The sequence below is a fragment of the Ictidomys tridecemlineatus genome, chromosome 5 (assembly GCF_052094955.1).
Source record: "Ictidomys tridecemlineatus isolate mIctTri1 chromosome 5, mIctTri1.hap1, whole genome shotgun sequence".
Taxonomy (NCBI): domain Eukaryota; kingdom Metazoa; phylum Chordata; class Mammalia; order Rodentia; family Sciuridae; genus Ictidomys; species Ictidomys tridecemlineatus.
The window spans coordinates 84,754,757-84,781,793 of record NC_135481.1 but is presented as its reverse complement, the minus strand read 5'-3'; the positions used below and the strand labels follow the sequence as shown (position 1 = coordinate 84,781,793).

Here is a 27,037-nt window from a genome sequence, read left to right as displayed (position 1 = left end):
TTTAGAACTAGGTATGGTCCTACTGGAATATCACAAATAAAGCTTTATTTTACCTAAAGAAAGTCAATATTACATAATAATCATAATTAAAGGAACAGGCATCCTCAGGAAATAGAATTCTGTAATGTAAGGCCAAGTGAATTTTCACTGGTATTTTAGAAATATATCTCAATGAGGTAATCAGAATATTTTTGTCTAGATCTACATGACTATACAGTTCAGGATTTCAAAGGAATTTTTGTAGCAAGCTGACATTTTGATATTGCCACAATTCCATGGTTTCTGTTCTTAGAAATATGTGAGAACATTTCAGAGAAAATGGTAGAAACTTATAAATTAAAGGGTCTTCAGTATTGATCAGATTATAGCACCTAAATTAATATTTTCAAGGCTAACATTTCATTTAGATGAATGGCAGACCTTGACTGGTGGCCACAGACAACTCATGAATGTGATTACAACAAAGTAATTTACCTTTGTCAGATAGACTTTCAGTAATAGTGTTCTCTTGGCTTAATAAAGTTAAATACCACTTATAACCAGCACTTCACTTTGCTTCATCCCATCATACAGCATGTTGGTTGTTCTGTTCTTATAACAGACATCTGTGTAGGTGTTCATTTGTACCTGCCCACTGTGTGGGCACTCATCTAGCTATAGAATAATTACATAAAATGAAGATTGAACTTTTATAAGCCAGTTTTCATCATCATTAGTGTACCTAAACTTTGTTCTTCCCAATATTTTTTTTACTTTGACTCATTTGTATGCATGAAAAACCACCTTCTTCAATATGTGCTAAAATAACCACTGAAAAACTTGTGACACATAAGTTAAAACTTTTAATCTCAGTCTTGAGAAAGCACATACAGATTTGTGAAATTTTGGACTATACAAAGATATTCTCAAATATTGACAGATTTCATTATAGTGTAATCAATAATGACAGCATTATAATTTCAAAGTTTTATTTCTTGAAAGTGTGTGTTTGCTATTCTATTATTGTGTAATTAAACTAGATTAATTGATTACCTTCAGCTTGGGATCTTTAAAATCATATAAGATTTGTACTTTTCCGTGCGTGTGTGTGTGTTGCTGGGGATCAAATTTAGGGACTCATGTATGCTAGCCAAGAACTCTACCACTTAGATTTATCCTGTTTCCACCACTATTTTCTTCTAAAATTATCTTCCTGCAACAACTAACCAATACATATTTTAAGTTGAATAGAAACTAGAGTAATTTATTTTTAAGTTGGACTTGGACATAGAATCTTAAAAAGAATTTAATGACTGACTTGAGTAATAATGCAATATATTTGAAAATAATTATTACATAAAGCATTGATTATAGAATACCAAAGAGAGTTTATTAAATCCCCCCCTTTATCACTTGTTTAAAATTTTTAATTCTTTATTACTTCAACTAAACTTTTCTTTCTTTTCAACATAGCAAAGTAAAATATAGCAACATGTGCACATCCAGGATCTCCATCTTCTCTCCCATGTCTTTGGTCCCTTTGAGGTTTTTTAAAATGTGGTATTCACTGTGCTAATCCATATGTGCATGTGGCAGGCATTGATCATATCCAACCACTCTTCTTCTACCCTTGCCCCTCTCCACAACTCTCCCTGTCCCTAGTAACCACTATTCTTTCAGTTGAGATTTTATTCATTTATTTAAAATTTCTACATATGAACAAGAGCATGAAATACTTGTATGTCTGTGTCTGGTTTATTGCATTGAACATGATGCCCTCCTTTGGTTTTTGTTGCTTTTTTTTTTCTTTTTGTGTGTGTGTGTGTGTGTGTGTGTGTGTAAGCTATCTGTATATCAGGACTGAAGAAATATGTGTTGGTGGAAATATAGCTCAAAATAATAGATAAATAAATTAAATGGCATAAATACTTAGAAAAGTAAGAACTTGAAATTACAGAGATATTTCTCACAACAGAAAAATCATATTTCTTCATTTGGAAAATTAAGCAACAAAATATCTGTTATGTACTTTTATTCAAAATACATTTCAAGCTTCATAATCATAGTAGAAGTCAATGCAATGCCTTTTTCCAGATGTGAGCTACAGGGGAATTTCATAGAGACCTGGTTAGAGAAAGAGGTAGAGTTAATGGCATTTTTGAACATTAGTCAAGAGATGAACTACCCACTAATAAGACAAATTTAGAATGAGTCTTGATTGCAAAGTAGTACATTTTATAGATGTATGTTTGTTTTACCAACCAGGTTAGAAAGAAAAATTCCCTATTTCTTTCTGTGTGTACTATAGGGTCATTTTGAGAAATTATTGGTGGAAAACTTTATAATACAAACACAGGGATTTTGGAAACCAGAGTAGCTTGTAAAATGTGTTAAATTATATAATATGAAGACTGGAAAGGGCTTCAGCCTCATATTGTGGTATATGTTGAATATGGATAGTTTTATTGTACTATTATATGATATGTACTATTATGTTAATTTTTGTGGTTCTGTTCAGAAGGGAGGATAATAGCTTAAAGGTTTTATCTTAATTCAGAGAAACAAAGAGTATCCTATGAATGTAAAGTATCCACATGATTTTGAACAATAGCAAATCTACTTAGGAGAGAGGCTATGATAGAATGAGGAAGTATCCTTCAATGCCTTAGCTGATGTATATTCATGTCACGGGATCAGGTAAGAGGGGAACCAGGATTTTCAGAGGGAAAAACACTGTTAATATCTATCTTCGACTTGACAAGAAGTGAGACATCCATGATGAATATTTCTAGCATGTATATTTCTAAGGCCTTCTGGAGTTTATCTATAATGAGACATATCTATATCTTTATCTTTTTCTATTTATCCATCTTAGAATATAATTTAACAAGAAATATTTGGTAACATCACATTTACTATTTTCTCAGAACTCAGTCTAATTTGTAAAACATCAAGCCTTTTTTTGCTACTAAAAACCTCATTTTAAAAATTGGGAATAGTAAGTAGTTGCTATCATTTTCCATTTCTTGTCCACCTTTTCCAAATTCCTCTCTGCATTCTCAGTTGCTTATTCTGGAGACTGGAGGTGAAGGTTGTCCACCTGGGATACCTAGAAAAATGAAAAGTAATCAAAAGGTGGGCTTCCCATTAAATGACATACTAGATATTGACTACAGGATTAGGAGAGTCACACCTCTATAAATTTACACCTTTGTTTAATTCATATTATTATCCTAGACATTTACTCAAGGTTAGTCAGCAACCTTTGAAAGTCTTGCCTCCTTGTTATCATCAATTCTTAAAATGAATTATTTTAACCTTAACAGAAATGTAGCCCACCATTTCAAATACTGTATGTCCTTATTACCATATTTACGGATGAGAGAACCAAAACAGTGAAGATCAAGTGAGTTCATCCATTATTAATAAAGAAAAAAGTACAACTCACTGTCTCCTGTGCTTAACCAGAGCTCCAGAGATAGTAAATTATGGGCAATTTAAAATAAAAGGAAGTATTAAAACTTATTAGAGCAATTTGGAGATGTCTATTCCAGTTAATAAAGAATGTCCAAAAGCAAATTTAGCTATGTGTACAATTTGTTATACTCTAAGAATGGTATAACTTGTCTGCAACAATGATTAAAAAATAGAAATAGTACCCACCAATGGATATATTTTATTTTCAAATTTACAGACAAAAAATGGTACAGATGGCACCCCAAATAAGAGACTGGCATGGACCAGTATCTTCTCTGTGAAAATGACTAATGTATCACTACACTTTTGCCAGAACTACATGAAAAACCTGCCAAAAATGATCATGTCATTATCAGCTAGCATTCCCGATTGTTCACTGTTTGTGTCATATATGGTTCCTCTGAAAAGAAGTACTCTTACCTAACATGATCCTTCTAACATTATAAAACATGAACTTTCATTTGTTTTTTTTAATGTTTTAAGGAAACCACATTTATTCTACAGTAAACAGACATATTTCCCTGGTGTCAGGAAAAAAAATAGCTGTGCTAAAAATTAAATGAGATCCAAGTGTCAAAGCTTATGTTTGTAAAGCCAAAACAGAACACAAAGAAATTTTGATGTGTTTGTATATACCAGTAAGCTTTGTTCTCTCACCTACTATAGATTTTGAGCTAATAACCATCTACTAAACATCTAACACTAAATGCTTGGTCATATGGGATTATTGATTTCTATTTGTGAGACTTTAATGAAGATTAATCTAATGGAATGGTGCAATTTCCTAATTAATAATATATCCTATGATATTACAATGAAATTAAATGTAAAGTAAGAAGTTAATCTGTTATGCATTACACAGTGAGCATCTTTTATCTGCTTTTTAGGTCAATTTGGGACTCAAAAGTTAGATCTAAAAGTGAATACACACATAAGTGTCACTTAACAATAGAGATTCATTCTGAGTAATACATTGTTAAGTTATTGCATCAAAACTTTTTATTGTTAAGTTATGAATATCATAGATATTATATAGAAAAACCAGGTGGTATAGCAACCTACACTGCATGGTATAGACTCTATTAATGGCAATAGTAACATAATGTTGTTTGTGCATCTAAACATATTTAAACACAGAAAAAGATACATTAAATATACCAGGTGATAGGAGAGATATTCAAGACATTGCTCTGGGTGCTGGGGATATAAAAATGCCCACTGATGATTTTTTCCTTAAATTATTTTTATTAAAAAGTTATTTAAATATGTACAAACATAAGGATTTAAAACTATATGGTTATAGTTATTTATTTATTTATTCATTTATCATATATGACAGTGGAATGCATTACAAATTCTTATTACACATATAGAGCACAATTTTTCATATCTCTGGTTGTACACACATTATATTCACACCAATTCGTGTCTTCACACCTGTACTTTGGATAATAATGATCATTATGTTCCACCATCATTTCTAACCCCATGGCCCCTTTCTTTCCCTCCAACCCCTCCGTCCTATCGAGAGTTCGTCTATTCATCCCATGCTCCTGCTTCCTATCCCACTATGAATCAGCCTCCTTATATCAAAGAAAACATTTGGCATTTGGTTTTGGTGGATTGGCTGTTAGAGAAGATAATGCTAAGTGAAGTTAGCCAATCCCATTTAAGGTTGTTATGGTTTCATGAGGAAAAGCAGGTAAAAAAATATCACTCTAGGTATGAGGAATGTACTTCCTTATAGTAAACAACTCCTTGCTGCTGAGTTTGGAATAGTTACTTGAAGTTCACCAGAAGGTTAGGATTGATAGGCAATCAAGATTTTTCCATTTAAGGAGAGGCTGGTCTAAGTCAGGCAGACCAAGAAGAAAGCGTACATATTAAGGGCATAGTATGCAACAAATATACCTAAAATTTACAATATTTTCAAAGTAGGAGGAAGTTGAGAGAGAGTCTGGAAATGCAGGTCATTGCTACATTATGAAAGTAATGATAGGCTATACCAAAGGATTGGGACTTCATCCTAGAGGCCAGTGAATCTACTCCCTGGTTCCATCCCTGTGTTGGTCACCTTTTCGTTGCTGTGACCAAAATCCCTGACATGAACAACTTAAAGGGGGAAAGATTTACTTTGACTCAGGATTTCAGGAATTTTCATACATGGTCTGCTGATCCCATTGCTTTGGGCCTGAGTTTAGGCAGAACATTATACCAGAAAGACATGGCAGAGAAAAGTTGTTCAGCTCATGACATCCAGAAAGCAGAGAAAGAGAAAGGAGAAAGTGCTAGGAATGAAAAATAGTCCCCAAAGATGTCCTCAAGGACCCACTCCCTCCAACTAGTTTTCATTGCCTATAGTTTCCACCATCTCCCAATAGTCCAATCAATTGAGAATTCCTCAATGGATGAATCCCTAACCCTCACGATCCAGTCACTTCCCATAAACTCTAACTCTGAATATTGCTGCATTGGGGGAAAGGCCTACAGTACATGAATCTTTGGGGAAATTCTTGATTTACATAAAGTTGGTTGAAGCTCCAGAGTCTCAAGTTTAGTCAGGATTACAAAAAAATTTCAGCAATGACACTTAGTGAAGTCTTACAATTGCTAATGTTTTAGGAGTTTTCTGCACTGAAACCACATTTTTTTACCACACATCTTGTGATCAAGAAATATGGTCCGCCTTGCACCTGAAAATTCAGCTACTAAGGATGGTGATGCAGGAGGATCAGGAGTCAGAGGTCAGCCTGGGCAAAGACAAACTCAAGAAATATTTATTGAATTTAATTTACTTAAAGTGGAAGATGACAAGATTTTTCAATCTGTTATAGTTTGGATAAAAGGTGTCTCTCGAAAGCTCATGTGTGAGACAATGGAGGAATGTTCAGAGTGAGAAGGGAAGACATGAGTCAGTAGGAGCATGCCCTTGGGGAATATATGAGTCTTGAATGAGGGTTCTAATTCCTGGCTGGTGTGAACTCAGCAGCTTTCCTCCTGCTCTTCTGGCTCACCTCTGGAACAGAGCTATGGAATCACCGGCCATGGACTGAGACTCTCAAATCATAAGCCAAAAGAAACTTTTCCTCCTCTAATTTGTTCTTGTCAGGTATATTGGTCACAGTGACACAAAGCCAACTAACATACAACCAGTGGCTTCATCACACACAAAAAAATTTCCTAAGCTTTTTCTTCTAAATCTAAATGAAATAATAGAGTTTAGTATCTTGTTAGGAGCTGACTTCTTTCCCAAATATTTATTTTCCAATAACAGTATAACTGTTATTGGAATTAATTTTTAATTCTCATTAAGTACATTAAGTTTTCTAAACTGAGGAAGAAGACTGATTAGGTAAATAGAATTTTAGATCTGATGCTATTTTTTCTACTTCTCATGTGATTTTTCTTAAGAATTTCCAAGTTACTATGCAGTGAGGTAGGTGTTTGATATACTATTGTTTAATTTTCAGAATTTTTCTGATTTTTATCTATTTTTTTTTTTGCCTTGAAACTTAATAACATTATGGGTTTCTCGGTTGTTAATAGTAGGTATTGTTGCTGCTACACTGAAGCCTCTAATACTAGCATTCTGCAGTTCAAATAGTTGCCCTTCTTTGTTATTAACTCATAATCTAATGCTCATTGACCAACACTATCTATTTAAAAGCATTCCACAATTATAATGGCAGTGATCATAATACAGAATAAAGATTCACTTCAGTCTTAGTCATTTAAAATAAAGACAAGATCTTTCACTTAGAAAGATTTCATATTCTAATATTACTCTTCTAACAGAAATTGAGATTTAGGTCACCTTTATATATAAAATATTTCAAGAGAAAAATGATAGTTGGGTAGAAATTAAGTATAATTTGAAATTTAGTCTTATGGAATGGGAGGGGATTGAATAGCTTGAGGGGCAGGGAATTTTTAGAGTGAAGAAAACATTCTATATGATACTGCAATGGGGAAGAGGTGACTATGCATTTCTCAAAGTCCTTAGAATTTTATGGCCCAAAGAGTGAACCTTAATATCTGCATTTTTTTTTAATTAGGAAGTCTAGGGATCATATAATGGAATGTACAATGTGATAAAAAATTTAATCTAAATATATTACAAATATAAAACTACCTCACTTGAAGAAAGTGAAGGAAAGATGATGATCTAAGTCACTAGAATTGAGGGGAGTCTATAACTAAAGGTAAAAGGAATTGTGCATATGTATCTTACCCTAGATCATAAAGTTTATTCCCCATGAAGACAAGGGTTAACAATTTTTAAATTACTAAATATGTATACTAAAATTGAATGATCAAGTAAATGCGTGGTAGATGGTGGCAACCAGGTTTCTCACTGTTGGAGTGGGAAGTTGTAGACAATCAGGAGGCGTGAATAATTCAGATGATGATGGCTTAACATTGTAGACATTTGTTTGAACTTAATATAGTCACAGATGGAAGTGGGCAAGGGAAATATGTATGTATATTTGGACATATGCACAACTCTTATATATTTTTCCTTGTTCTGTTAGCTGAAATGGCCTAAAAGCAATAACACCCCAGTAAAATGAGTATGACTAGCATTAAGCTCTTGTTTTCTAACACTATTCTTCAGTAGAAGAAACTGTAGTTCCATGGAAAAATACTTGTTCCTAGGACTGAGTAATAAATGTACATGGTTGGACTACAGTATGTTGCCCTGCCATAAAGTAAGCATGTTAAACAAATAAACCACAATGTTGGGGATATGTTATAAGGGCATAGAAACCAACTAAAAGATTTTCCAGTGGCCAAAAGTGGTACAACGTCAGCATAAATAAATAAACTAGTATTGGTAATAGTGCAAAGTGTACAATAAATATCACTGACTCCAAATTTATATAAATAAGTGATTAAACAAATGAAAAATAGTAGCTCTCTCATGCCGAATTCTAAGCAATTTAAATAGACATCTCACTCTCAAGGAGGTGGAAGATAATGCCCCTCTTCTTTAATGAGGGCCACTTCTTAAATGAGGGCTGCTCATAATGACTTTCTTCCAAAAAAGGTAGATCAAACAGTAGGGAGGCAGATATCTATGTAGTGGAGAAATCAGATCAAAACTATCTCATCCTATTGATGAAGATCAACATCCACAGTGATAAATCATGTCCTTAGTATGTATACTTGATTAATATGATGAAAATGTCCTTTCCTTTGTGGTCTCCCTTCTAAGAACTCTCATAATCCTAGTTTACTCATGGAAAAATAATCAGAAACAAATTCTATCTGAATAGTCCTCCATACACACCAGCACTCCTCAAAATTATCAAGGTCACCAAAAACAGGGAAAGTCTGAGAAAGAGTTATTTATCAAGAGAAAACTAATGAGATATTATAATGAAATGTAAAGCTCCTGAAAAACAAACCAAAAAAATATTAGATAAAATGTAAGGAACTCTAAATAAAATATGGATTTAAATTAGTTCTGGCTACTATTGTTTCATTAATTCTTTCAAATGGCATACTAGTATAAGACACTAATAACGTAGGATATATGCCTATACTGCCTGTACTGTCTATAATTTTTCCATAAATATAAATAAATTTTAAAATAAAACAGTATATATTTTTTAAATGTTAATGAATGAATTATGGCTGAGCATTAAAGTGTTATTACTGAATACAAAATAAAAGAGGAACTATCTTAATAAATCATAGCTCCGTGGAAAGTTTTCCATTTAAACATTGACTTGAGACTTGATACCCCTGTTTAGCTAGGCAAGTCAGGCTCCAACAAGAGTGTGAGCTGTCACTGTGCCATGGAAGCAGATGGGTCCAAATACACACAACTGGGAAACAAAACCCCAGGACCAGTTGGAAGTAATAATAGGATTCCCAGTTTAGGTTGTCCAAATTGTGACAGACTCTTTATTTTTTATTTTAGTAAACTCAGTTCATTAAATTAATTTCAAAGGATGTTATAGGTTATAAGAACATCCAATATAGTGCTTTGAAAACAATAAGAGCTTCATACTGGCTCAAACTATGAGATGACTTCTGCTTTGGAAAGAAAAAATTCAAGTTGTTTGTGATCTCATGTATTCTAGGATCTCTTTCAGCTCAATCATTTGTCTGTTTTAATTTCCAATATATAAGACCCTGTATCCATTGAAACCAACTCTATATTTTGAAACTCCTGATGTGAATAAACTACACTGACCTTAAGGGAATAGGGTAGGTACTCCCTTCCAAAAATCATACTAGTGTATTATCTGTGGAATCTCCCAAGTCACTTCAGTCACGATGTTCCTTGAGTAATAGACAATTTACCTTTGTTTTATTTCTGAATATAAAACACATCATATGTATTATATCCATGTCCCTGAATGATTCTGAATAATTTATTATGGTCCATATTTTATGGATAACAGGGAATTCTAACCAATATAACCCCAACTGCATCTTTTCTTAAAATAACCTTGCTGCACATTACTTATTGTCTGTTCAGGTTTTTGCTTAATTTGTGTTGACATAACTAAATCACATATAGAGGGATCTTCAATAATTTTTATCATGTATAGAATGTCAAATTCTACAGCAACTCAGCCACAACACCTATCAGGTTATTTCCAAAAAATATTTTAAAATAAGCAACTTACTATGGCCCCAAATAGTTGCCACAGGCACAAAAATACATAACAAAAGACCCTCTTTTTGTCATTATATTTAGCTTTCCTGATAGAATTCCATACATGTTTAAGTGACAGAGAAGTGGTGAGTAATGTTCTATGAAATTTGTGAGAAAAAGTGTGGTAAATAGAGGTATAGACTCTAGAGCAACATCTCCTATTTTCCACCCCACTTTTTTTCATACTTGCTATGCAAAACCAAAGAAGTTACTAAACTCTCTTTGCCTCATTCAGTTCATCTGTAAAATGTTTCTTTATCATAATTTAATAATATATGAATATTATTTACCTGTTTTCAATAATGTGAATAGAGATTATTCAAGTCAATAGTAATGAATATATAGTAAGTTAATGGATTGTTGAATGAGGGAATATATGAATGAATCAATTGTTAGTAGTAGAAACAGAAAATATTCAGAGTGAATATTCACAACAGAAAATATGAATTTTTAATGCTAAATGGAACTCTAACAACTGTAATGATGCAACAAAAGTAAAAGAATAGACAATGGAATTTTACAAAATTGAGAAGCTTTGGCACTGCAAATAAGAGGCAACCTACAGAATGGGAGAAAATATTGGCAAATGGTACATCCAAGGAGAGGTTGATATTTAGAATATAAAAAGGACTCGAAATGATGAACACCAAAGAAACAAGCAATCCAATTTTTAAAAAATGGCCTAACTGAATGAACAGACACTTCAAAAAGGAAGACATACAAGTGGTTAACAAATATATGAATTTTTTTTCAACTTCACTAATCATCAAAGAAATGCAAATCAAAACCACAGTGAGATATCATTTCACCCCAGTTAGAATGGTTATTATCAGAAAGATAAGAAATAACAAAATTATAGCAAGGATGTAGAGAAAAGAAAATTCTCATGCATTGTTAGTAGGAATTTAAATTAGTATAGCCATTATAGAAAATAGCACGGCAATTCCTCAAAACATTAACAATAGAATTATCATATGATCCAGCAATTCCACTGATGGATATATACCCAAAAGAGATGAAATCTTTATAACAAAAAAAATAACTTCCACCCCCGTGTTTATTGCAGCACCATTCATAATAATCAAAATATGAAATCAATCCACATGCCCTTCAGTAGAAGAATGGATAAAGAAAATATGGTCTGTTTATACAATGGACTACCACTCAGCTTATATATAATATAGTAATGGTAATATAATAATAAAATTCTGTCATTTGCAACAACATGGATAGAACTGGAGAGCATTATATTGATTGAAACAAGTCAGAAACAAAAAGGCAAATACCATATGTTCTCACTTATTTATGGAAACCAATAAGCAAACTTGTAGAAGTACAGAACAAAACAGAGATCACTAGAAAATAGGACAGGCCAGGGTGAGGAAGGATGGTAAGAAAGTAAGAGGGACTTTTAGGGAATTGGAAGGATAATGCTGAAGTTGAAAAGAGGGGTTTTAAGGGTAGAAAAAGGGTGGATGGGCATGATCAGTGCATGATATATTCATGTATGGAAATATCACAATAAACCCCATTAATTGGTACAGTTAATATGTGTTAATATTTGTAATTTTTAAATAATCACAATGGTGGTAGAAATATATTTCAATATTACTTAACACTGGGCCCACTAGAACTAATATTAAATATCAGCCTTCTTTCTGGAGATTTACGGGAATTGTTAGCCATGTTGTTTTCTCAACTTACTTCCCTTTAAGCTGAAACTTCATCAGCTTCACACTTAATATAGGTGGTTCACAGGATTTCAGTAAATTTAAGGTAATTTATGATTTCATCTTTCTCAAGTAATTTTCAATCAAGTAAAGTTATCCAACAAGCCTGGAAGTTGCACATGGAAACATTTTATTTTAAGGTTTCATTAGTATGCATAAATTCACAGCCCCTCCCAGTTTCTATCCATTTTTGCAAGTAATTGAAAAAAGTGACTCAACATATGTAGATACCAGTTTTTAGGTTAGCAAATAGGGCATGGCATTTTAAATGTTTTAAAATATGAGGCATTAACTGTGTTTAATTTAATGTGTAACAATGAACTTGATTCTCTTTCCAAAATGGAAAAAAAAAAAAAAAGACCTTCTGTGGTAAACATGAAAAAACAGGATGGTGTCATACAAAGCACAGTATAATCTGACATCTGTTTTTCAGTTCCCTTATTCATTACCTATGAATTTTATTTAATTCACTTGGCCTCAGTTTCTTCATCCATAGAACATAAAGAATAATTACGTATACACACAAAAGTTAACCAAATCCTATTGCTTTCTATTTGTTAATCCCCTACAAGAAGCCTAGTTTAAATTTTTCCACATTTCTACCTGTTATAGAAGACCCCACATAGGCATAAACCAGGGAAGTAACACTGTTCGATCATGTTGGGTGACATGGGGTATGGCTACCTACTCATGCAGCTACTTGTACATCTGCTACTGCTTGAGATTGGTCTAAATGTACCATTTCCATCTTATAATGGGCTGCTGCTAAGAACATCTGACTTCCATTTGGCAAGTTTGAGAGAGTTTATAATATCCATTTCCAAATATATGGTCATTTTGTGTTTGTCACAAGATAAAGCACTCTGTCTCTACCAGGATCCAGTAATATCCAGGTGTTTCTCAATGAGTATGCTATTTACTCAGCTTGTTAAAGTGTTCCAGGGACAAACATCAATTCATCTTAATAGGCATTGCCATATACTTTCGATATTGCTTCTTTTCCCACTATTGACACCTTCAATACCACAGAATCTGCTAATTTATATAGCCTAAGTGGAAGGCTGATGCACTGCCACATGAAATTTCTGCAGAGTCACTTCCTGCCCCATGCTAGACTTTGAATTGGCAGCTTTCCATGTCACTCACTATTATACCAAAGCAGTAGTCCTAGATGAGGAATGTGTGCATATAGAACCTAAAAAAGATCTTCCTTTTTTGTTGTAATGGATGCAATATGCATCAATTTCTTTTACTAGGAAGCAATATATCAGCATACTTCTGCCTCCTTCATCCACAGATTTCACAGAAAAGACAGGCCCCTGAAATTTCCTAGGATTTATCTCTAGCCCTCAGAATGTTAAGTGTCTTGCTAAGACTCCAGGAATCTAGTCACCTCTTGTTCTTCTTGTCCAATCAACGTGTCATTGTTGGAATGAATCTGTATGGCATTCTGGAGATTGATCATGACCTTCAGTTCTCTTTGGACTATATATTTTTAAAAATATTTTGTTGGTGCATTATAAGTAAATATAACCATGGGTTTCATTATGCCATATTCATACATGTACATGACATAATCTGATCAATCTTGTTCCCTAGTACCCTCTCTTTTCCTCTCATCCTCCCTCCCCAATCTGTTTGCTTTACTCTACTAATCTACCTTGTATTATAATTTTTATTATCATTATAATCATCATTTTTTCCATGTTTAATTTGTCCACAGCAAATCCACTTTATATATATATATATATATTTTTTCCAGTATATTATGACAGAGCCAGGAAAGTTAACCTACCCCAGAGGCAAAATTATAAATGCATATTATTTGACCACATAAGTGCAAATTGTTAATGGTCTACTTTTCTACATGGAACAGAGAAGAATGGATTTGCCAAATCACTGACTATGTAGTATGTGCTTAAGACCTCAATAATACACTTAGCAATGATTCCATTTTAGCCAGAGCATCTGTGACCTTGACTACTACTTGCTAAATCTGTGGTGGTCTGTAATTATTCTTCAGGACATAATTTCAATAAAGACAAAAAATAAAAAGAAATATTATAAGAACTATCATAACTATATCTTTTAGGTCTTTAATGATGGCACAAATCTCCCTCCAATCCCTCTTGCCCCCCCATAGATAACTTCTATCCACAGACTACAGACTCAATGAGGATATTTCTCCAACTGCCAAGTATGAAGTATGTCAATTCCAACTGTATACATTCAGCAACTGAAAGGAAATGACCACCGAGTGGGCCCATTGACCCAATGCCTACATTGTTAACTCTCTGAAGGCCCAGGACTTGCTGAAGCCCCACTTTCTAAGTAGGGTGCCATGATGCTTTTGCTGTTTAAACTCCACACCATCTGGCCTCTTTTTATTTAGGGCACCATCCTCCTGTAGATGTTAATGAGCCCCATTCTTTCATCATCTCTTCTATAGAAAATCTGGACTGAGGAGGAGGTCTACCACTGAACTTAGTCATTTTTGCCCTTCTCATTGGTATGTTCCTGAGGGCCTGAGTGATACAGTATCTTTTGAGCTTTTCTATGGAACACAGTCCTATATGGGGAGGCCATTTGTCCTAAACATAGTATATCCATTTGAACACATCCAGTTTCCTCAGACTCTTTATTCCTTATTTTACTGTTCTTAGGATTTCACTTTGCTGATTGGTAAAAAAAAAAATAATAATAATTTTACCAGACTTTAAATTTGTTCTGTTCCCATTGTCTTTCTAGGATCTTAATCTTATATTCTAAGAAAGTTGCTCTCATATTTATGAATTCTTCATTACTCAGTCTTACATTCTAGCCCCCTTGGTCAAGTCCCTTCAAAATCCACTCTCAGCTGAGTGTTGTGACACATGCCTATAATCCCAGTGGCTCTGGAAGAGGGGGATTAAGAGTTAAAAATCCAGCCTCAGCAATTTAGTGAAGCCCTAAACAACTTAACAATACCCTTTCTCAAAATAAAATATAAGAAGGTCTGGGGATATAGTTTGGTGGTTAAATACCACTGGATTCAATCCCCCATACCAAAAAAAAATTTACTCTAATATATTTTCCCAGCTCTTGTTGCTAAGTACTAACAGATTCTTGTAGTTTTCTTAGTGTATATCCTTTTTCCTCCCTTTTCAGGCCCAGCACATCCCCAGCTGGGTCATACAGGGATTTAACCCTAATTAGCATCTTGTCAACCAAGATAAAGGGTGAGGGCACCTTCCCAAGGGAGGTTCCTGTCATCTTGTGGAGAAAAGGCTTCTACAGCATCATCCAGCATAAGGAGATGCTGGATCTTACAAGGGAAGGGATACTACTCCTGAAAGCCAAGAGGAACAGTGAGCTCAGTAGTCAGTATCATTAAGGATAATCAACAGATGTCCCATCCTGTGTTTCAAGATGCTAGGATTTCCCCACAAGGAAGTTGTGTTTGGTATGTGGTCCTAGACTGTTGAATATCAGACCTCCTCATATGAGTATTCAAATATCATTGGAACTCTATAAGAAGTACCTGCTTTTCCATTACTAAAGATAAGAGCCTCTTCATAAGACATTGGAGAAACCCATGGCTACCTCTCTTAGCCATTAATTGCTTTTTACTGTCCTCAGTCTATCATTATCTCTATGTAGCATGGCTAAGCAATTTACCAATGACCAATTAATTCTGTCTTTGTGGACAGTTGCATTGTTCCCACCATATCTTTCAAATACCTACATCACTGAGCCTGCCTAAAGCATTCTCTTCCAGGAACATTTTCCTAGATTACCACTGGTAAAACCTTTAGCAATTGAGCTATTACCTTGTGCCATGGATTATTCATTCCCCACTGCCAACCAGAATTGCACTGTCTTCACCCACCAGGTGATAGGTGATTCAGTCTCAAATTTTCATTCCATTACAGCCTGTTTTCTCAAATCACTCTCAGAACCACCTATGCTAGTCCAGGTCCTTTAAGAAGCCAATAACAAAGAAGACTTAAAACAAACAAGAATCACCTTTAAGGGAACATGGGAAAGCTATGTGATTGTGATGCAGATCTGACCATTTTTTGAAGGAGAATGTGAAATAAATAAGTGTGGGCAGAAGACCCTTAGAATTTAGTGCAATTCGAAGACAGTTTGGCATGATAATAGAATTCTTGAAAAGAAAGAGTGTTCCCATGTCTTCTAAGAATGCATCTGCATTGGTGTGCCCACCATACTCAGTGGCTGGGAACAGCCCATACATGATGTAGCATCAAGGCAAAAAGAGAGATAGATTTCAGAACTCAGCAGCCTTGCTTATAGATCAAAGATGCCCCATCACCTGAGATCTTAAGAGGTGCATGAATCATACCGGTCACCTTTTATGCACATTTTAGACTTTGCCTTATGCATTCTTCACACTATTGTGAGATTGGCTCTTTAATTCTGTTTCTATAAAAGAGGCAACTGAAACTGCATGATTTGTTCAAATTTACATAGCTGGAAAGTGGTAAAAAACCGATTCAAACACAGATCTCTGACTGCACATCTAGATGCATTTAACAGCACATTCCTTGTCCTCAAAGATCTTAGAATATTTCAGGTGAAGACAGATGTGAACAAAACATAATAAAACATCATTTTTCCCTGATAAACACAAGTATGTATAAAAAATGCTTAGGTCTAGCAAGAAGAGTCAGAGAATATTATAGCTTATATTAAGGGAAAACTAAGAATTTGTGTAGAGAACCGAGGGACTCCAGGAGACAGGGAACAAGACTAAATAGAAAGAAAGTACAGAGGAGCATCACTGTGTTAGTGCTGACATGGACTTAAATTAAATTAGTTAAAGTGCCAGAATTTTCTGATCTTCTCAAAGGGTCGAGAAATGAGGACTCTTGTATTCAGCCTAAGCTCCTAGCAGAAGGTCACAACTACCAAAAGAGGTTTAGACAACTAATGCTAATGCTCAAACAAGTAGAAAGGATATTGATCAAGGTATTAAAAAATGCAGAGAGGGTATATCCAACTGAAAAGAGAGTGACATCTCTCTAAAGTATAGTGACCAGCCTCAGCAACTCAGTGAGACATTGTCTTAAAATATAAAGCAAAAAGTACTGGGAATGTTGCTTGGTGGTAGGGTACCCCTTGGTTCAATTCCCAGTCACACACACACACACACACACACACACACACACACACACATACAGCCAACAGTTGTAGAGAACATGGGAAGGAGGTAGAATCTTCTGGAGAATTAGTTGGACTACAGTTGGTTCTAAAAGACTGTGAAGCAATCAAGACAAAACAAAAAAAAACTTCCTAGTATTTGGAATCTATATGCTGGTGCTGAAAATAAACACCTCATTGAATGGGCAAGGAACAAGTTGCCCTAAGAGAAAGATGTGTGAACAGAAGATATTTTTTTTCTCTTTGTGTTTAGAATCAATCTAATAAGTGTTGACATTCTGATTCCCAGGTACCAGAAATTTAAGTGGCTAGACCTCATTATATAGTGCAACTAACTCTGTCTTTGACCACTGGTGAAACCTTTAGCAATTGAGCTACTACCCTGTTCCAGGGATTATTCACAGCAATGTCACATCAACCAATCATTCTTACAGAAACTATGGCATGAATACCTCGATATGGACGTATAAAATATGCTATGAAGTATTGTTTGCCCTTGAAAAAACTGAAACTAACTTACATGGGAGAATTATTCTGCTATGGAATATCAAAATACCAATCTGAGAGACATTATTTATGTGTCCAATAAGTGTTCACTGAGAAATTTACCATGGGCCAGGCATTGTACATCATGCCAGGAACTAGGAACATGGAAGATCTACATGGTCCTTGCCCTCATCCAGGTTGTAGACTGGAAAATAAGACAGAAAATTAACACATACACTACAATGCATAAAGAAAAAGAGGAAAACAGGATGTTGTGATGGAGAACTAATTGGGATTGGAAGGAAGAACGAGGGAGACTTTAATTAAAAAGTGTGGTGAGAAAAGATCTCTTTGATGTGATATTTAAAGTGAAAACTAATAATGTAGGACACACATAACAACAATGTTCCAGGCAGGGAAAATTATAAGTTTATAACAAGGGACAGGATATGAGCAGAAGCTAGCCCTGAGGGTCAAATAGCCCAGGAGATGAGAGACAAAAGTCTCCAACTCACAAGAAGAGAGATGGTCATTTGACATAAGAGATACTACTTGCATCTTAATGATAAGGAAAAGGTGACAGTGAAGGTAGATATAGAACTATTTGCTTGTGAAGAGCACAAGGGAATTAGTCCCAATCTACCATCCTATATTGTCCTCGATGAGTTATATGTGATTGGAGGGTATGCTGGGTGTGGGTGTAACTGAGGTGTGGCACATGAAGAAAAATAAGGTATAAATAATTTTTTCAGAAAGAAGGAAAGGGAATCTATTAGAAAATATATAGCAGAATTTTTAAGGCAGTGTTGAAAGTCCACAGATAACCATAAACAATGAAGATAAGCATATTATTTATTTTCTGTAATTAATACATTTCTCTTTGTTTGACTTTCCACTTGGCAAAACCTCCAGATAGAACACATGCAAAAAAAAAAAAATCCTGTGGAAATGACAAAAGCAAAACAATTAAATTATAATGAGATTAAAACAGGCTATATAAATTATGAGCAACCACAAAGATAGTGCTAAATTGAATCACACTAAAGTTATGAAAATAAAGTCATAAATGGAATATGACTCATTTAAACATTATTTTAAAAATGAAATAAACTAAAATGAAGGTCTTCTTAAAATAACTTTTGAAAAAAATGTTACATTTTAAACTGTCTTGGTTAAAAAAAATACATATGGGCAGGTAGGAAATTTTAACTAAAAAAAAAACCACAAGTCTTTCTACAGTCCAAATATAGACATAGTAGTATGTCAGACTTTAGTTGAAATTGCTCTCTATGTAAAACTTGTAACTGGTCCAGTATTTACCTTTTTAAGTGTTCTATTTCTAAAAAATCACATAATGTAACTAATTAAAATTCCAATTAACAAGGTTTTTATATCCCTTTAATATCTGTTTCTACACACAGGTATGAATGGAGCCTCAAGAAGAGGCCACTTGATCATAAAATAAAGGGAAAATGTGAGATGGAAAACAAACACAATACTTAAACCAAACAAATTAAAGCCAGTGTTTTTTAAAAAAATCTAAAATCCTGTAGGGTTTTGAATAACCTTCACATTAGCAGTTTTCATATATTGAGATGGGACACAATAAGTTAATTTCTTCAAGCTTCCATATATACCAGAATTACATGGATATTTATTGAAAAGATGAACCCCCTGGCTCTATTCAATAACTATGGTATCAGAACCTCTAAAGACACCCAGGAATCAGTCTTTAAAAAAAAAAAAAAAAAAAAAACTACCTGAGATTGTTTGGAAGTAAGTGACTTACGATCATATGTTGAAAAAAAATATTAACATCTAATTTGCAAATTATTTTTCAAACCGATGAGTGTAAGGGAAAATTTTCAAAATAAAATTTTTGCTAATCGATCAAAACTTTGGATTCATGGTAACAATGGTCATTAAAACCAATAAAAGTTTGGTATTGTCAATGTGTTGTAAAATCATATAAATGTCATAGAAACAAAGATCTCAACCATAAATCTCCATATATAAATATCTACCACTGGTTCCAGAGTGTCTTTATAATTTATGTTGTGGTAAATAAGGAGGTGCCTTTCACTCATTACATAGATGTTTAATACCTGGAACTGTGAAGAACCAGACAGAAATGGATTCTTGTGGCACCCCTATGAGTAACAAATCAGATTGAGAATGGTTTTAATAGAGGTTGTGTAGTAACACTCATGTGATCGTTTTCATAAATAGTCTATTGAAGACATAATAAGAAAGAAATCACCAGAACTCTTAAGGTCATACCAGAAGTAACTGAAACAATGTCAATATTAACAAAAGTTCTCTATAGGTTTAATTCGATGCCAATCAAAATCCCAAAGGCATTCCTTGTAGAAATAGATAAAGCAATCATGAAATTCATCTGGAAAAATAAAAGACCCAGAATAACAAAAGCCATTCTAAGCAGGAAGAGTGAAGCAGGCAGTATAGCGATACCGGATTTCAAACTATACTACAGAGCAATAGTAACAAAAACAGCATGGTACTGGTACCAAAACAGGCGGGTGGACCAATGGTACAGAATAGAGGACACAGAGACCAATCCACAAAATTACAACTTATATTTGATAAAGGGGCTAAAAGCATGCAATGGAGGAAGGATAGCATCTTCAACAAATGGTGCTGGGAAAACTGGAAATCCATATGCAACAAAATGAAACTGAATCCCTTTCTCTCACCATGCACAAAAGTTAATTCAAAATGGATCAAGGAGCTTGATATCAAAACAGAGACTCTGCATCTGATAGAAGAAAAAGTTGGTTCTAATCTACATATTGTGGGGTCGGGCTCCAAATTCCTTAATAGGACACCCATAGTACAAGAGTTAAAAATAAGAATCAACAAATGGGACTTACTCAAACTAAAAAGTTTTTTCTCAGCAAGAGAAACAATAAGAGAGGTAAATAGGGAGCCTACCTCCTGGGAACAAATTTTTACTCCTCACACTTCAGATAGAGCCCTAATATCCAGAGTATACAAAGAACTCAAAAAATTAAACAATAAGAAAACAAATAACCCAATCAACAAATGGGCCAAGGACCTGAACAGACACTTCTCAGAGGAGGACATACAATCAATCAACAAGTACATGAAAAAATGCTCACCATCTCTAGCAGTCAGAGAAATGCAAATTAAAACCACCCTAAGATACCATCTCACTCCAGTAAGAATGGCAGCCATTATGAAGTCAAACAACAACAAGTGCTGGCGAGGATGTGAGAAAAAGGGTACACCTGTACATTGCTGGTGGGAATACAAATTGGTGCGGCCAATTTGGAAAGCAGTATGGAGATTCTTTGGAAAGCTGGGAATGGAACCACCATTTGACCCAGCTATTCCCCTTCTCAGACTATTCCCCAAAGACCTTAAAAGATCGTACTATAGGGATACAGCTACATCGATGTTCATAGCAGCACAATTCACAATAGCTAGACTGTGGAACCAACCTAGATGCCCTTCAATAGATGAATGGATAAAAAAAATGTGGCATTTATACACAATGGATTATTACTCAGCACTAAAAAATGACAAAATCATGGCATTTTCAGGGAAATGGATGGCATTAGAGCAGATTATGCTAAATGAAGCTAGCCAATCCCCAAAAAACAAATGCCAAATGTCTTCTTTGATATAAGGAGGGCAACTAAGAACAGAGCAGGGAGGAAGAGCATGAGAAGAAGATTAACATTAAACAGGGATGAGAGGTGGGAGGGAAAGGGAGAGAGAAGGGAAATTGCATGGAAATGGAAGGAGACCCTCATTGTTATACAAAATTACATATAAGAGGAAGTGAGGGGAAAGGAAAAAAAACAAGAGAGAGAAATGAATTACAGTAGATGGGGTAGAGAGAGAAGATGGGAGGGGAGGGAAGGGGAGGGGGGATAGTAGAGGATAGGAAGGGCAACAGAATACAACAGACACTAGTATGGCAGTATGTAAAAATGTGGATGTGTAACTGATGTGATTCTGCAATCTGTATACGGGGAAAAATGGGAGTTGATAATCTACTTGAATCAAATGTATGAAATATGATATGTCAAGAGCTTTGTAATGTTTTGAACAACTAATAATAAAAAAGAAAATAAATATGAGAAAAAGAAGTAACTGAAACATGACAGCAAAGAATAAAACCCTACCCAGAGATAAACTGAAAACAATTCATCCATGGGGAAGCTCAGTCAGTTACATCATTATTCCAAGGTGTTCACAGATTCTAATGGGACAGCCAGAGACCTGAGCAAATCATTCTGTGAGTGGTCTAGTTTCTGAAGAGTGATAGAAACTTGGAAGATCTCATTTACAAATGTGAAGACCTGCACTATCCGTTAAACAGTCACCTGGCCCCAAGTTCAGCACTATCCAACAGCCACAAACCATATGTGGCTACTGTGCTTGAAATATGGATCATGCAACTGAGACTCAAGTTCTTATTTTATTTCATTCAATTCATTTTAATGTTAAGTCTGAAAATGGATATTCTATTCAGTTATTGTAAAAATTTTCAGTATATTTTAGACAATGTACTCATAAATCATCATTATCAACTGTACATTTTATGAAATATAAATACAGATCAAGTATATCCTAATTGAAAGGTACTGCAAAGAGAAAATATATACTGGATTGTGAAAGCTTCATATAAAAAGCATACCATCTCCTTAATGATTTTTAATATGAATTATATGTTAAAATGCTAATATGTGGATCCATGTCTGAAAATGTATGTTATTTAAGTAATTTCACTTCTTTCTTTCTATACTGTGGCTACTAGAACATTCAAAATCCCATAGGTATCATGAATTACCTTTCTATTCAACAGGATTTTCAGGAAATTTTGAATAGGTTGTTGCATATATGCTATATCTAATTTGCCATATATTTTTGCCATCACATTGTATGCTAAGTCAGGAAAACAAAGAATCTTATATTTAATAATAATTATTAAAACTACATAGAAAAAGTGAGAATTGTTACTTGCACATTTTGGAGCAAAGGATATTCTTATCAGGGTCATAGCAAAGAGTAAGAGCTTGCTAGATTCTTGGAACATGGTCTCAAAGAAATGAAGTTACCACATCTACCAGCATCTGCTAGTGTGCCCTTGTACCCAAAACACTATGAGGCTGAAAGTATAAAATCATGAATCACTTAAAGAAACTAAGAGCAAGAAGAAGAAGAAGAAGAAGAAGAAGAAGAAGAAGAAGAAGAAGAAGAAGAAGAAGAGGAGGAGGAGGAGGAGGAGGAGGAGGAGGAGGAGGAGGAGGAGGAGGAGGAGGAGGAGGAGGAGGAGGAGGAGGAGGAGGAGGAGGAGGAGGAGGAGGAGGAGGATTAAGATAAGCAACTGGAAACTGAATAGAATGAAGGGTTTTCTAATAATTTTCCAGCTTTGTGATAGTATGAAAATAATTAAATTGCTTATACTAAATAAATTATGTAAAATAAAACAGGTAAAAATGACCTTTCAGAAAGCTCTACAAAAAGACCAGAATGGTTCCCTACCCAAAATATCATTACTCAGCAATTTCAATTTTTCTCTATAAAATTGAGATTTAGTGCTTAGATTTTTTTAATTAAAAATACAGTTCTATATTAAAAGTAACTTTGCTACTTGTGGAAACAATTAGCAGGTGGTAAAAACATGTCTTTGTATGATATAAGCTTTCACTTAAAACAACTGATGTCTGCGGCATATCAAGTGCTGTCCAGTACTCTGGAGAAGGTGAGCTAGACAGAAGTACTTCTCTCTAATAACAAGTAAATATCTATTCTCAGAAAATACTTTCTCTTGAACAGCTGCTCCTTGTTCTCATCTTCCCAGGTTTTCTTCTTGCTTAGTTATATATTCTAGGGCAGATAATTGAACCTTTCTTTAATAATCCACTGAACATTCCTCTCTGGCATACCAAAAAGTGTACCCACGTCATGTTCTTTATTTGCCTTCCTTCATCTTCATACACACACACAGAGCACAAAGTACAGGAACTCCAACATTTAAGGACTCCTAGGGTGTGACTACTTAGTTGAAATAAAAGTAAACTAAATGAGAATGAAGGAAGTATTCTGAGTTTATTATATCAAATGGGCAATTCCTTACCTATTAGTCTCACATTCCTATACCTCCATAAATATATTAGAAAATAATACAAGTATTAATTTCAACAAAATGATACATCAAGGACCTAGATAAAATGCATATACTTATTAAATGTAAGCAAATCTAATTCAGAAGTAGTTATTATAATGTTTGGGATTATTATGATAATCATTATCTCCCCTCTGACCCTTCTCCATTGAGTGATGGGCGAACTGAGTATGCAGTATATTTGCTTCAAAAAAATAAATAAATAAAGACTCACCTGTCATAAAAAGCTAAAAACATGGATTTAGTACAGCATCTGGCAGATATTTATTAATTATGCTAACTAAAACAGATGGGCAGTCAAGCTTTAAAATCTGTTTTTTATGGCCTGGAATGACAATGAATAATAGGTCAAATCTTACACTGAGTGGTGATTGTTCTTCATTAAAGAAGAAGAAATTGGGCATCTTAAAATTTTCTTTGAATACCTGTCCATTCTTCAAAAGATTTCAGATTAGTTTATATGCTTCTTTACTTACCTACTAGTGTCATTTGAAAAACTGATCATGATAGTTTCCTTCTTTTGTATAAAAAATAATTACATAACTTAAAGAAAATACTATATCTTGTAGAATATATTGTATAATCCCAACCCCTTCATACAGTCTACAATCAAAGGGCTCTAGAATAAACATAAAATACTTTGCATAATATGGTGAGGAAAGTGTATCCATGTCACACATAATGGAGTCTATGCATATGACGTAGGATATCATCCTCAAAAATCTTCATTCATTCCAAAAATTTAGCCTTTCAATTCCTCAATGTCATTGCTGTTCTATTCCTAGTGGCTCAGCCTACTAAGATCCCACTCACTCTTTGGAACATCCAAATGTCATTCCAATTCATCTACCATCTTTATGACCTTTAATTAACTTGTTTCCTGTTTTTTTTTAAATCAGTTCATACTCATTTGGTATTAATCTTCAAGGATCCCATATTTTTGTATCTCCAAAATATTATGAGATGTGTGTTCCTTCCCTCATAGTAATTTAATAAATAAAGAGAAAGAATATCACAACCACAAGAATGATATCCTAATTAGAATAAGTTATACTTCATGTATATAGAACAAGTCAAAATACACTCTACTGTCAAGTATATCTAAACAAACAAATTTAAAATAGTGATAAAAAAGAGAAAGAAGATCAAGATGAGCAACTAAAAACTAAATAGAAGGGAGGATATTCTAAGAATTGGACTTCTTTGTATTTTTGGAATTTTTTTTCCTTTTTAATGTTTATATTGAAACATTATAATTATACACAACAGTAGGACTAGTTGTGACATATCTGTATTTGAAAATAACATAATTTGCTCAATTAAATTCCCCAGTACTTCCTTTTTCCTTCCTCTCCTTCCTTCCCCTCACCTCATTCCTCTACTCTCCAGTCTCCTTTCTACTTATCCTTTTTTGTGATAATACACAAATAATTAGATTATTAATACTAAAGCAGAGGAAAATGACCTTTCCCTTTAAGGGGCTGCTAAAGCAAGACAAGGCTCCTTAGTTTAAGGAATCTCAAGGTGCGAGATTTTTATTAATGCAATCTCTGACAATAATAACTGTAACATTATTTTTTTAAAAATTATGAGAAAGAGGCTGGGGTTGTGGTTCAGTGGTAGAGCACTCGCCTAGCATGTGTGAGGCACTGGGTTTGATCCTCAGCACCACATAAAAAAAATAAATTAAATAAAGGTATTGAGTCTATCTATAGCTAAAAAAATATTTTTAAAAATTATAAGAGCAATTTCATAGATTAATAAAGTCTCTGGACTGGATGGGTTTTACCTTCTGTATAAAATTTTCCATTTAATGTTTGAAAATGTCCCTTTTTTTCTTTTCTAATCATTTCAACCAGTGTTTATTTTGCACTACTATTTATAGAGTAGTGTATTCTAATTTTGATGAAAGGGGAAAACAAAGATCATGCGTCTGAGTAGATAGTCATCCATAATGAAAGGAAGGGTAGAAGCTTGTAGTAAGGTTTCCAAGATAAGCACCAAGTGATAATTTTGTGAATGACTTTCTAATCTTTCCTTCTCTCAACATACCCTAACTTTATTTTTATTGGTTAATTTACATAAAAGTTTTCAGTAGTTTTGTCTAAGAAAGTTCTTAGAGAGTATTGTTTGTGTCCAAATGTATAATGAAGAGACCAGAGAGAAGAGGCACATACAGCCTCTGGAAGGAACCATTTGTGAGTTCTTATAGTAAGTGACATCAGAGATAGAAACCCAAGATAAATTTCCAAACAAAAATCTAAGAGGCATAAAGTAATGGCATGGAGTGGGGGGGGACAAATAATAAAAATTGACATAGAATTGAAGAAAGATTTTTACCTTCCTATTCTTTCCTACCTATTCCTGCAGTTTTGACCTAGAGCTCAAAGAATCCAACACAAATTCTGTCCTTGAAAAAATAGCAGGGGAAAAGTACCTCCACTGATATTCTCATGGCAGTAGTAGCAGTGTTGAAGCACAGCTCACAGGTGGCTAGTGCAGAATATAAGCACTGTTGGCCCTTAATACATTGCAACATACTTTGGAGTCCTGGAAATACCATAGATCTAGGGAGTTGGTGCTGAAATCCTGAAATATATGTGAGGCTACATTGATTGACTATTAGAATTCATAGGTATAGTGAATTCACATTACAACGTTATGGAACAATAATAAACTATTTAGGACAGAATACAGTTGAATACACAATCGTGTATTCAATCGTGTGGTAGGAATTTCATGTTATAAAATTTTAGAGACTATTGAAGGCTAAAGGAGTCAGCAAAGGCTTTATGAAAATATTGAGAATAATTTGAGACATTGAAAGATGGTAGTATTTACTTATGTAGTGAAACAGAGGGAGATGCTTCAGGTAAGCTGAGCATACTTGTTCTAAGTGGCAGCCATAATGCAACTGTGAGGCAGCAGGTAACAACCTGACCAGATGGAGCAGACATAGGAAGAGAAGTCAGGATAATTATAACATGAAAAAAAGTTTTCCAGTGTCTTACAGGTTTCCAAATGTCTTTATGTAGGTTTTTACCACAAAAGAGAGCCTGGTGTAAGAGCTGGTGTGCCTGTAGATTATTCTGTGATGTGATGTATTGAAAAGGAAAGTATTACTGGAAAGATAGAATAGGAGGAATAACCTGTTCAGGGATATAAATGGTTAGAGTGTATTATCTTGTTCCTCCTACTTCCCTTCAGTGCTGGGGGATTGAACACAGAGTCTCTCTTATGGTAGTCAGTTGCTTTACCAATGATCCTCAGCCCCCTACAACAATTAAATCACCCTTTGAGACTATTTGAAAACCTATCCAGAAGGCACCCCAAATTGTCCCACCCAGGCAGCTA

The 27,037-nt window shown here is 34.3% G+C and overlaps 1 long non-coding RNA gene across 1 annotated transcript in view; it reads right to left on the bottom strand.

Annotated features, from left to right (window-relative positions):
• Positions 1 to 892: 892 nt before the first annotated feature.
• LOC120886553 (uncharacterized) overlaps positions 893 to 27,037 on the bottom strand; it is a 102,670-nt gene continuing 76,525 nt past the window's right edge. The window contains exon 5 of the long non-coding RNA XR_013439052.1: positions 893 to 3,088. This is a non-coding gene — a long non-coding RNA (uncharacterized LOC120886553). The remainder of the gene's footprint in view (positions 3,089 to 27,037) is intronic.